This window comes from Branchiostoma lanceolatum, chromosome 12 (assembly GCF_035083965.1).
Source record: "Branchiostoma lanceolatum isolate klBraLanc5 chromosome 12, klBraLanc5.hap2, whole genome shotgun sequence".
NCBI lineage: Eukaryota > Metazoa > Chordata > Leptocardii > Amphioxiformes > Branchiostomatidae > Branchiostoma > Branchiostoma lanceolatum.
Genome location: NC_089733.1, coordinates 2106489 through 2119972, shown reverse-complemented (window position 1 = coordinate 2119972; position 13484 = coordinate 2106489).

Here is a 13484-nt window from a genome sequence, read left to right as displayed (position 1 = left end):
GCCTACAGGTCTTGAATTTCAGATGGTTTGCAAGGACTTCCTTCCTCTTTGACACCTCTTCCACGAATGTAGCGTTGCTGCCCCCGCTTGCCTGTCCCGGCTTCCTATAAAACTGACGCAACACCAGGATCAAAACACGGATCAAAACTGACGCAACACCAGGCAACCCTGCTGACCTACAGAGGTATAAATTTACAATTACGCGATACTAAACCCTAGAACACGATTATCAAAACTGGCAACTGAACCGGCATGCCCAGCTTTCACTGCCACTTCCGATTTCCTCTGGTCGTTAAACACAAGTTTGTGTACAACTAAGTTCTTGAATGTCGAGATATCCATATTCATAATACCGCCTTCCAACAATAATGAAGATGTATTAGAGCTGATAGAAACTAACCAGGTATTTCAAATCCCGTTTGTCAAATTGCATGAATAATCTTTCTCAAAATGGTATGACATGATGATACAATGAAATGTATCCTTCTTTGGTTCTCCGTATTATCATGTTGTGGTACATCTGCGGCCGTAGACGTCCGATTGGTCCGGCTGTTGTCTTCAGAACCCTCTGATTCGCTGCCGTCTGCAGAGTGTGGTGTGCAAACAGATAAATGAGTAACTTACATAAATGATTGAATAAAATGGAAATATCGTCATTTAATAAAGAAACCCAATTACTCATTCAAAGTTCTAAATCATGAGCCATTGAACTGGAATTGCCCGAATTGACTAGTGAATGCTGTTTTCTCCACAGATTCGGGGTACATTGGTATCTGCCAGTACCCAGATCTTAAGTCTAGCACACTGAACAATTCAGAACCAGTCAAGGCATCTAGAACATCATCAATACGTGGGAGTGGCCAAGACGACTTCTTTGTCACACTGTTTAGTCCTCTATAATCAATACACAACCTTTTAGTACCATCCTTCTTTCATACTAATACAACAGGTGCTCCCCACGATATACTATATCTTCATACTTCTCTAGCAGGTCCAGTAACTTCTCCTACCTGTCTGAGTCATCAATGTGTGATAGATCAAATAAGGTCTCCATTTCCTCCCTTACTGAATGAACCTCCCCCTGGTGCTTCTGTGTGAGTGGAGAGAATGGTGGGTTCATGCAAAGGGCATGACATTGTTCTATCGACAGAGATGCTGGCTACAACGTCAGAAACGGCTTCCCGACTTCTTTCAGGCGTCATAGGGCAGTCAGGCAGAACTCCCTTTGGGATGACTGTAATTTCTTTGTTCTCATTCACAAGCAGGGTCCGCATTTTCATCTCTCGTCAATTCTGGGTTTCCCAACCTGTCCGTGCAAATTTGCCTCGCTATCCTATTCGATTTTGTTTCTCCTCCCATAAAAGCTCCACCCCAAACATGTACGACAACGTGGCTCTAACATCTGTAGAATCTGAATATGGTGAATTCGCATCCTTGTGAAAACATTCCGGGTACATGTACTGGGAACAGAAATTTTCACGTCAATTTTTGTGCCCACCTCGATAGGACCGATTAGCGAAGAGAAAATCGTCTAGGATGTGGGTTGGAAATGGGATGTTTAGTTTCTTAAGGGAAATCCATTCCAAGGCAGTACTTAAACTTTCAAATACGGCACAGGATTTTTTGGCTCCCATTGGCAGACATCGGTCATAGTAGGACTCATTATCATAAAGGAAACCCAGAAGATGGTGGTCATCTGGATGGACAGGGATAAGGCGAAATGCAGATTGAATATCTGTTTTGGCGAGATAGCAGCCGGACCCTAAGGTTTTGATGTGTTTGATAGCTGTATCTATGGATGAATATGTTCTCGAGGGATGCCGTCGTTGACCGAAAACCCATGAGGATAGGAGAGATCGTGGATCAGGCGAAATTTACCTGGCGTTTTCTTTGGCACAGCCTACAGTGGGGAAAGGAACAAATTCGGAAAGGGGTGGAGAAGTGAATGGACCCAGATTGTAGCTCTTGCTTAAGCTTATCGAAAATGACAGGGTTTTGTGAGTTTTTGGCTTGAGGCGGCATTGTTCGAGAGAAGCCGTATTTAGGACCGAAATATTCTAAGGGAAAACCAAAGAAGAAGCCGTCAACAACATATTGTTTATGCTTTTCAGTGTATCCCTGTAGGTAACGACAAAGGATACTAGCGCGGACGGGAGTAGGAAGGGCCGGTGGAGGACCTCTGATCGCAGAGGAAGGCTTTGTGGGCCTTGGAGCACTTGAAGCAGACGTGCTTGTACTGGCAGCTCGCTTGGCTTTTTTGACCAGTTTCTTAATGTGCCGTCTGACACCTACATAGTAACGGTGACGTTTGTTCCCGTATTGTATAGACTGAACAGGCTTGGAAACAATAAGGTATACAAACTACAATGTACTATTTAGCTTTGCAAATATAAAAATGGAAGTATTGTTTATTTAGGAATCCAAGCATTCCCTTCTGATAGTAGTGGCTTTTTTACATGTGATGCTGAAGGAGGGTCTGTGTATCTAATCATGGACTGCCGCTTAGCCTGCTCAGTCTGTATGGTGCTAAACTCCAGTGCATATTTGTCATCTGACTCCCAGGGTATGGCCCTTGTCTTAAGAATCCTTTGTCCATTGTCATCTTCGTCAGACTCATCTGACGATATATACTCTGCTACAAGGACACGTCACAGTTTCTCCTTCAGTGTCTTATCGTATGACTGCTTGGCCCTCAGCGCCTTCTTGCGATGAATCAGTTTCTGATGAAAAAAACAACAACATATTAGTTATATTGAGTTATTTCGGACAGCAGCAGGTATGACATTTTGCTGTTTTTATCTGGACTTAAAGAGGTTTCATATACACAAACAATTTGAGAATATCTTCACCATGTTAATCTATCTGAATGTGAAGGTCTTTTATTACAACCACAATTGCAATGTCAGCTGCCTTTACAACGATGCAATAAATTCTGTTGCTCCCTGCATGTGTCCTTTTGTGGTGACACATCGGACTCTCCAATGGATCCAGACCCCGGCGCCTTGCTTTGATCTGATGCCTTGTTTTTCTCTATGACACTGTCATAGGCATAGGTCCCTGGTGACACATGTGAATCTACACTGGATCCAGATCCCGGCGCCTTGCTATGATTTGATGCCTTGTGTCTTTTAAGTTAAGTATGCAAAGCACAGGCCTTTGTTCTTGACATGTTAAAGACGCTGCTTTGTAAGCTTTGTTACCTAGCCTCATACAGGTGACTTATCTGTACAACTATTTACGTAACAGACAGGGTGGTGTTTTATTAGGCATTCTTGGTATTATAAAGGTCCTAGTGTTAACTAAGGACCAGCGTGAAACAGGTGTCTTGGGTATTTTTTTGTTGTTGTTACTAATTTCTTTAGGTTGTGCAGAGTTTGAAAGTTTTGCGCTGTAATTTTTATCTGACGAAGTTGACTTATGGGTCGCCAATGATTCTGATGGTCTAAGCTTAGACCCAGTATTTGACTTCTGCTCGGATTGTGAGTGTGGGGCGCTTGGTTTTGAAGTCGACTGCTGCTGTGATTTTTTTGCGCGTTTGGAATCATCCAAAGTACCTGCTTGGGAGGTAGAACGCTTACGGTACTGGTCCAGTTTTTGGGTGTACAGACCAGGCCCGTTGTATTGCGGACCGGGTTTTGGTGGGCGCTGCAATCCTTGAGTGTGTGGTGGTGGGGAGGATGGTGGTTCAGACCAGGCCAGAGGCAGCCATGAACTGCCCCATCATTATCAAATTATCTATGCATCAATAGGGGCATGAGTTATTCAGCAAACGCTGTCCACCTTCGCATGTTGTCTATCTAGATTTTCTTGATAGCTTCATCTCTGTTCTTGTAGACCTTCTGAAAGATGCGCCTTTTCTCCCTGCATGGCGTCGCATTGAACAGGGTGCTCTACCGGCCCTGGTTGAACTCCTGATCTCATTTTGCTGTAGTTTCTCCCTCAACTGTTGTATGGTTTCTCTGGGTGGTCTTGGTTTCTTTTCGCTTTAGGTCCTGTTGGTGGTCACTCAGCGAGGGGACAGCTGGGTTGATGCCTCCGCAGTAATTGCAGAACCGTTACTGCTGTGGCATGACCCTCTGTCACAGGTGCCTCAGCAGTGCCTTACAGAGACAGCCCTCCTCAGTTAGCATAGACGCCACTTCTGGTTTAGCCTTCGCCCGTTCCTTTGTGGTCTGGTTCACTATGTATGCAGCCTCCACTTGAGGACAATCAGAAATATAATTCAACTTATTTTCACTTCGAAACTTGTAGTTGACGGTTGCTAGGGTGAGGTTTTCCCGGCTGTCTTTTGCATTTATAATGCATAAGACGCTGGTGTTGTTCGTTGATTACTGTTCTTGCCCACATGGGCTAGATGCAGGGCTCACAGCAATATAATAAAGACAATAAGCAGTTATCATTACATGTACTGTTATAGTGACCAAGGGAAGACGCAAACAGTATGACAGTTAATATAACCTTTGCTACCACTTAAACTATCGTTTAATCTATTCTAAGAACCCTCACCCGAGGCACTAAACTCCAGTCTTGGGCACTTCTTTACTATCTATTTATCAGCTTTGTACAACGCTGGGAGATTTGAAAAACCCCCACTAAACTCCAGTCTTGAGCACTTCTTTACTATCTATTTATCAGATTTATACAACGCTGGGAGATTAAGAAAATATAAGTGAAGCTCTTGTTGTAGCTCTGTTCTCTTATGGTCTGCTCCACCTCACGTGCTCGTTGTAGTGTGACTTGTAAGCCGAGTTATTTATCGGGAGAAATGTTGATTCTGCTAGATTGAAATCTCTACCCTAACTTAAACATTACTCTCTCCCAAAAGCCAACCCGTTAACAATAAACAGGCAATTAACTTCTATAAGGAACGTGTTCAAGTAGCAACTGGGATATAAATATGTTCAGACATGTGATACACAGAACATAATGTAACACTCAGAACAAACTACAATACCACCACTAAAAGTAGGTATAGTATATAGTATACTGTACTGTAAGAACTACTCTATATGATCAATGCCCAACTGCTGACAGAGGCTGCAGTCACAAATGATAACTTATCTGGATTTGCTGCCTGTTTCACTGATACTAGTAGTCTAAGGCATTACATAAACAAAAAAAATATACCCTAGTCAACTATACCGTCTATAAGAACACACATACCAGTAGCACCGAAAATACAAGCTGAATGTGGCTTGGCAGAGATAGATGAACCGATTCTTCGACAACGTTCGTAAAACATTAGTTATCTACAAATTGCGTTTTTGTGACTGGGTTTTGGATTTAGTTTACTCACGTTTCTTTGCTGCTGTTTTCTCCTTCTGCATCCCGTGTCCTTCTTCATCCCGGCCATCCACATCTGCATGGGCATGCAGAAAAATATATTTACACTTTTACTCTTTCGTACAACTAATGTCTTGTCATAAACTCCGATACACAATGATATGCTCAAGTCCGTCCAGGGAGCGAAGTGGAAGGCGAGAGCTGGAGGCAGATGGGGATTACAACTTACATGCCCATACGATGTAACAAAAATGGTCATTTGATGTAAATTAAAAATATTAAAGTAAAACATAACATAACACACAATTATCCACACCCTTACCACAGGCAAAACTCAATTAGAGAGACGTGACGAAATAAGTGGGCTTGGTAGAACGCTTTTAATCAGAATGATTACAGCGCCCAACGGGAGGGAGGGTGGGGTACAAAACTCTTCGTCACCGCGTGGTCGCTTGACGGAACTGAGCCCCGTTTCCCGACGGAACTGAAACCCTAAGTGAGCATGATGCCGAGCAACATGTTCCTCTGTGGGGAAACCCCGATCAGCCAGTACAAACTCAGTACAGCGTATAGGTTTCTCATTTTGGCTGATAAACACTCCAGATAACATGCAAGTACTGTAAGTATCTTCAGTTTTGTACAGTAGTATGGGGACAGCCTTATTACCTGTCACTATTAGGCATGAACCCAAGCTCAATTGTTGCTTCTGCCCCACTTTACAGGATCATAAACAAATCTTGCCCGTCAATCTGTTTACAAGTCTTAACATGCGTACATTATAGCACGTTCCATTTAAAGGAAAGCTGCACAAAAAATTGAAAATCCTTCTATGCTATGCTTAATTTATTCCAAAGTCAAATTCTCACTTCAAGTTGATTCACATAAGTCCGTCATAGTTTCTGGGATTTTCCACAGTTTGCAACTTATGCCGTGCTGACGCCTTCTCGCCTGATAATTGAATTATATGACATCAGTGTTTCAAATTTTTCACCTGATGATTGAATTTTAGAACACTGACGTCATATAAGATAATCATCAGGTGAAAAATTTGAAACACTGACGTCATATAATTCAATTATCAGGTGAGAAGGCGTCAGCACGGCATAAGTTGCAAACTGTGGAAAATCCCAGAACTATGACGGACTTATGTCAAACAACTTGAAGTAAGAATTTGACTTTGGAACATATTAAGCATAGCATGGAAGGATTTAAAAAATTGTGTGTAGCTTTCCTTTAACACTACTAATGTCAGCCAATTCTAAGGTAGACGGTGGAACTAGGCTAAATAGAAAAACGAAATTAAAACCAAACTGGAACGTGCTACAAAAAAAAATGTCGGCTTAACTGTGTAACAACAAAAAACAGCTAAAAAGGCAGTTCCATTTAACACTACTAATGCCAGCCAAGTCTAAACTAGACAGCACTCTCCCCATACAGTGTTATGCAATGTTATCGAGTCACTGTACATTTTGGGGAGGTGATACAGCTAGTGTGATGCAGAAAGTCAAGTCTGCACACTTTAGACACGCTATGCTGATGTTGATGTCTTTGCGTTCCTTTTTCGTTTTTTTTTCTAGGTTCATACCTCTTGAAGGAGATGTCAGGACAGTTTGCTGTCCATGTGGTGTTGTGGCTGAATGAGCGGCCAAAGGTTTTGTGGCCTCCATAAATCTCTTCCAATGCCTTGCCCGTTGCGGAGAAGTCTTGTACACCCAGGATGCTGCTGGGACCGCACATGCCTGTAGCACAGGTTATCGCTCTTCCCTAACTCAATCTCAACTGGCCTGGTCTTCTCTGGGGGTTGGCATTTCCCCAGCAAATTGCAGACTTGTGCATAGACCGTGAACCTGTCAAATGACAATGATAATAAAAGTTCCTTTGTAAACATGATGAAAATGCCATTGCTGTGTGCATCAAAACAGATAAAGGCCAGGAAACAGTCGGCTATATTGTCAAAGAAATTACACAATATTAACATCCAATTCTCAACAATGACAGACTGACATGTGCACGAATAGGGAGAATTTCTTTAAGAACAGATTTGAACATCCTGGATGGTATATGAAGCTCCTTATCACAAAGATGGGAACATGGGATCGAGCAGTTATTCCACCTTCATACCACGTGAAGTAGATAATGTCTTGGCCTCGGGGGGAGGTGGTAGTTCCTCTGGTCTGTAATGAAATCTATTTCTAACTGTTCTGACTCCCCTTCGTGGTATGTTAACTCTGCATGGGTTGTCGATCCCTGGATCAGCAAACCTGGACTCCCGTATACGGTCTAGTCGTTCAATCTGTCCTGATGGTTGATCAAATGATGGTAGCCCTGACCGGAATTTACACGGGTACTCTAATGAATCGAACTGTTGCCCTCCATGTAAAAGCTACAACTGTCGTCGAAAAAACTGACATCAGACATGATTACCATTACTGAAACACTTAATTGATGTTTAAAAACACTTTAAAGGTTTAGAGGAAAATATCAACTAGAGAACTATTCCGCGGCCACCACCACTCGCACCTCCGGGGCTTCCCCAAGTGTCCGGCTGGAAACGTCCACCGAAGCCCTTCGGCCGCGCCCGGGATGGCCACGCTCACCGCGTCCACCTCGATTTCCTCAGGTGTTCTACGCACTCCTTCCATATTTACAACTCTCTCCGTTAACACTACCTTCTTCATCCGTGCTTTTTTCCTTTTCTCTTCTTTTTCCTTCTGCCTTTCCAGGAGGGTTCGGAGCCTTTTTTCCTTGATGGCCCTGTTTTTCTCTTTGAACCGTTCATGCACTTTTCCCGCATGTGTCCGTGCATACTTCATGTGTTTCGTCTTGTCCTCTGGTGACAGGCTTCGCAACCAGTCACTCTTTTCATTGTTCATCCAAAGGAGATACGCCTCAAACGATAGTGAGGTTGCATTTGGCTTTGCCCTGATTAGATTGTTCAGGATGGCGAAGTCTCTTTCTGATCCAACATTTGTTGTTGGCACATGGTCTGCCCTTTTCACCTCTGTTTCAGTTGGTTGCCAGAACTGTCCTCCTGGCAGCTGTTCTTCTGCTTGTCTCTCAAGCAAAATCAGCAATGCTGAACAAACTACTTCTAATGCCTGCTGTGTCAGCACATCTAGGTCCTCATCTTTGTGGCTGCGAACAAGGAGTCAAACAAGGCATCCTTGTGCATTGCCATCACTGTCTCATTGAAGAGAGGCTCCCCTGCAAGCTGTGTGCTGGCATCCCGCGACCAGCGCTCCAGGGCTATCTGCATTTTGTGCAATTGCTTATTCATGCTCATGACTTTCTTCTCCATACCCAGTATACGGTAAAATGGGCCAGTGACAGTTTTGTCTATGATACCGAATGCCCGCACTCCAGCAAGGTGTCGGCCTTCACAGCTTTCAGCAGACCATTTGGGTCAGGCCAAGATGGAGGCTATCTGGTTATGATGGTGATACACTGCAGCTGCATTATAAAACATGATATTGCACTACAAGCAGTCCTAATGAGTCTCACAGCCCCTGACTCTCCCTGCTGTGAAAAGACAAATAGATTTGTCCCCTCTGAAACCGCATCCTCAAAAATCTTGAGTGTGGAATTAGTCTCTGTTGCGAAGTTTACGAGCAAGTGCATTTTACAGAAGTAGTTGCACATGCTACCCAGTTCATCTTTCACGTCATCAGCTAGTGTCTCCCACTCTTTTTCGACAGCAGGCAGAAGCTCCCGGCGTATTTCCTCCAGATGTTTATTGAAGAGAGGATTGGTTGCGCCTCGATCAGACATGGTTGAGGTAAACGATGTTATTATTTCCGCAGTTTTCTTGGCGACATCCTCTCCATGCAGGATCACAGAGAACCTCTGCCAACTCCATGCAAGACTCAGAGAAGGCTACCGTGATCCCCTCAGCATCTCCAGATGGAACTTCTGTCATGGATATAGTTAATGTCTTGCCTGATGGTAGCGTCACATCGAAGGTCTGGTATTTAAAGAGCTTCGAGGTCCCATCTTGGTGGAAGCAGTTTCCCTTGTCCCTATCTCAAGAGACGATGGCTTCGGCCACCTAAACCTGTGCAAGGATTCTTGCCTCAGCCAAGCAGCCTGGATTTCTATCCTTAACTCGGAAACCGATCCACACTCACCCCTGCCAGCAGCTTCTCCAGAACTGAACTTATAACCCCGTCTACCTTATTCATAGACACTCCTGATGTGAGAAGGTACATAACTACCTCTCGGATTTCGTTACTGTATCTGCCATCATAGAATGCTTTTACTTTCTTGCTTTCCATGAGACTTTGAATCTGTTGCAGTTCTGTGTTCTCAACTTTGAGGTCCTGGAGTTTGTCATATCAGTGGCCTGGAGATCTGTTAGTACTTGTAACTTGTTTTCCTCTTGTCTTTTGAATAACTTAGGAAAAAAACAGCAACAATAAAACAAAAATGAATAAAGGATGTAAGGGGTCATGGGTTCAGGGTAAGCAATGACAGTAAAAAAACGAATAGATAAACACAACCGGCAAGCACTGCGTTGACGTGTGCCACAGACAAGCTGATAGCGGCCTCCAGCTTGCTGTCGCTGTCGTCGGTAGCCTCAGAAGGCTGAAACTGCACCGGGAGGTTGTTACCCGACGCTAACGTCGACGGTTGATAGATGTCAGCTACCGTCTCTGCATCTGATGAAGGAAAACAAACAAACACTAAAACAAAAATGAATAAAGGATGTGAGGGTGATGGGTTCAGGGTAAGCAATGAGAGTAAAAAAAAGGTAGATAGTTCACACAGAAAACAAATAGGCAAACACAACCGGCAAGCACTGCAGTGGCGTGCGCCAAAGACAAGTTGATAGCGGTCTCCAGCTCGCTGTTATCGGTAGCCTCAGGAGACTGAGGCTGTACGATAGCAACAGGGGGAGAGTGGGGTCCAACTGTTGAATTGTGGTCTGCGTGGTGACTGTCCGGTGTGTGGACCGGCGAAGATAGGTTGTCACTTTCGTCTAAAAGGAAAAGTACAGTATCTAAATTTAGGATCTTAATACGTAAGATGGTAGCATCAATATTTAGGATTTGTGTTAAATTTAAAATAGGAGACAAACTCGTCCTCATCGGTTGTCAAAATGGAGCCTTGTGCTTAGTGACGGTCGGAAACCTGTCGTGAACACTGGCCTCTCCTGATGGGTTACAGTCGGGTATTTGTCTGCACAAGATGTTCTGTTGGCAACTTCATTATGGCCTCCTTCAGGTTTGCCTGGCTACAGCTGTCAAAGCGTACACACGGCTGTTGCATTCACAACAGTAGGATCTCAGCAAGTTGCTAATTAGTTTGAAAATCTTTACATTTATAAACAAACATTTTACAAGATAGGTTTTACAGTCTAGTATCCAAAATGTCGTTCATTAATCCATTCTAAATTGAAATGATCTGAAAGGTACTTCAGGCTCATTCGTTTATTACATACACCATCAAGGTTATGTTTTCAGTTGTGTTGTTTGCAGTTCTGTGTATTGTGGAAATCATACATCCCAAAGTTGTGCACGTATACTTTGGCATAAGGGTAACTTCTACGAATGTAAAAGTCAATAATGGACCTCCTAGCAAATTTCTATGGTATTGTAGCAGCGCTTCTAGTTCCAGAGAGTGGTCAAGACACAATGGATGGCGTTTGGCAGGTTGACAGCAGTGACATTTGCTGTCCTTTCTATGACAATATTCGTGAATCTCTCTTTCGTAAAATGTTTGACTTTGCTCCTGAGGTCGTTTGGGACAGAGACGAAGTCAGAATTAAATGGTTGTTTAATGAGGGAGTAAATGAAATAGCAAACTTCATTCAAAAAGCCTGGGAAAACGAAGAAATCACATATATTCATAGTAAATGAAATCAACCACATAATGTTACTGTTAGTGCTTCTCTCTGTCATGTTTTATTTGATTTACACATTTATGTACATATGCTCCTGTTTTGCGAAATTCCTGTTTATTTACATTTATGATTATCCAACCTGAGTTGATACTAATGTTCATCGACCTTTTGTATGTTATATATTTATTCATTTATTTATTCCACCCCGTTCATATTCTGTTTTTAGTCCTTAATGTTTATCTCTGTAATCTTGATCTTTTGTTTATGCAATCAATATAACCTATACGGTGTCCTATAAGCCCGCATGGGCTGGGCGCCCTACGGCGCATGACACGTAAATAAACTCTTCATTCATTCATTCATTCATTGAAGGACAGTAATTTCATGCAGCAGAGACGGAAACCGTTCGTGAATGGACTTGTGGGGTGCGGGCCAGTACGTCACTGGATCTGTTGGTTACCTGCTGATTCTAATTCGACGTTCTTTTCCTCCTTCTGCAGTCTGTCTTTCTGTCGCTCTGTTGCCTGCACATTCTTCTCCAAGGAAAGGTTTTTAAGAACCATCCTCTGTATCTCCGCATCCTTCTCTTTCACTTCTTACTTCAGACACTGGATTGACTGTTTTACAGCATCTAGCTTCCTTGCCATTCCAGAGGCTCCGACAACGCTTGGTTTGTCAACAGTTCGAGACACTTCGAGACGAACAAGGACCGTGAAAGGCACAGACCACTAGTTGAAAGGTGGTTAAGCTAGGATTATACCTTCATCCGAGTCGGGTTGGCGTGGGAGTCGGAATCAGTCCTACTAGAGTCCGAATGGTATTTCAGGCGGGTGAGCCGTGCTCGCAAGGTCTTTTTATCCTTTAAAAGGAGAGAAAATAGCAACAGTGATGGATTAGAACGTCCCCTTATCCCTGTCTCAGGTTTCTTAATGTGTTGTTCTATTCTGCACTTGTTTGGGAAACTGTCAAAGTCACCTGCAGTCAACTAAAAGTAAAGCTACGCTATCTTACCTTCATGTTATTTCGCTGAACTTGAGGGTGTGACGGGATTTCTTTCCGACTGATGAATCGGTGTCAGTTCCACTCGGACTCCCGGACTCGTACTTCCGGGCGGCACCTGGGGCGATACGGCGTCCCTTTGTGGCTGCTGCAGCCTCGCCTGTCTTCTTACCCCAATAGTCCATGGGCCAGGTCCCTCAAAATAGCCATTTGGTACCAAACAGAGGGACAAAGGATGACTTACTTTTTTGAAAAGGTTGATTCCTCTACTTTATAATTATGCATGATAATAATGTCAAAAGTCCAGCTTTTTAGGAATTATCACGTGATATGGTGACGTCATCAAAATGGACCTCGATTTTTGGGACTTAATTCAGAGGACTGGGACAAAATATCAAACATAGATATTTTTCGGTGAAAATCGGTTTGTAGGCAAAAGATACCACAGGAATCACGAAATAGTATGTTTTTGGTTGATATTTTGACTCTATAAGAAGCTATGAATCTTTTAAGTCCATTTTTGGGGGTAATTTTGTGTAAAAAAATTTATTGTTTACTTTCCAAAATCAGGCATTTATTTGGGCTACCTATGGGGTCTTGTGTAATACATTATGTTGATAGGCCATATCATTTTCTGCATTTTGGGCTTTGAATCAACAAAATCCGTCAAAAATATCAGGAGTTATAAGGGATTTAAGAATTACACCCAACGGCCATGTTATCAAATCGCCGCAAATATCGCAATGCATCGTGGGTGATTTTAAGAGGGTCTGTCTGTAATTATACCTTGTAGCAAAGGACAAAATGACGATTTTTTTATAAATTTTGGCTGGTGGTAAGGCCTTGGTCCAATTGTAGAAAAATGGGTAAGTTTTGGGTTAACTGGTGGTCACCGGTTGCCATGGAAACGGTCATTTTTAAAGATGGCGATTTTTTATCTGCAAAGGCTCAATCTCGTCCGGAATACACCATCTTTGGCCTACAGAAACGCCAACTGATGGTAAGTAAGTAAGTCACCCTTTGTCCCTCTGTTTGGTACCAAAAAGCTGCTTGGCCCATGGACTATAAGGACAGGAAAAAAATAACAACAGTGATGGATTAGAAACAATGATTTTAAGTGTCCAATTTCTGTCTTATAGAAGGTTTCTTAAGATTTCTTACTGTCTAATCGATTTTTGTGAATATGACAAAAGTCGTCTTTGACAATTACCTGCCGAGCTTTTTTCAGGATGGAGGCGGTTGCCTCGTCCAATGTAACTGCTACCGTACCATCCTTCTTCCTCCTCTCCTGGGCAGAAGTGAGACTCTTCGGGTTCTCTGAAACAGAAAGTATGCTGAATCATTCTGTGGATTGAATGACTCG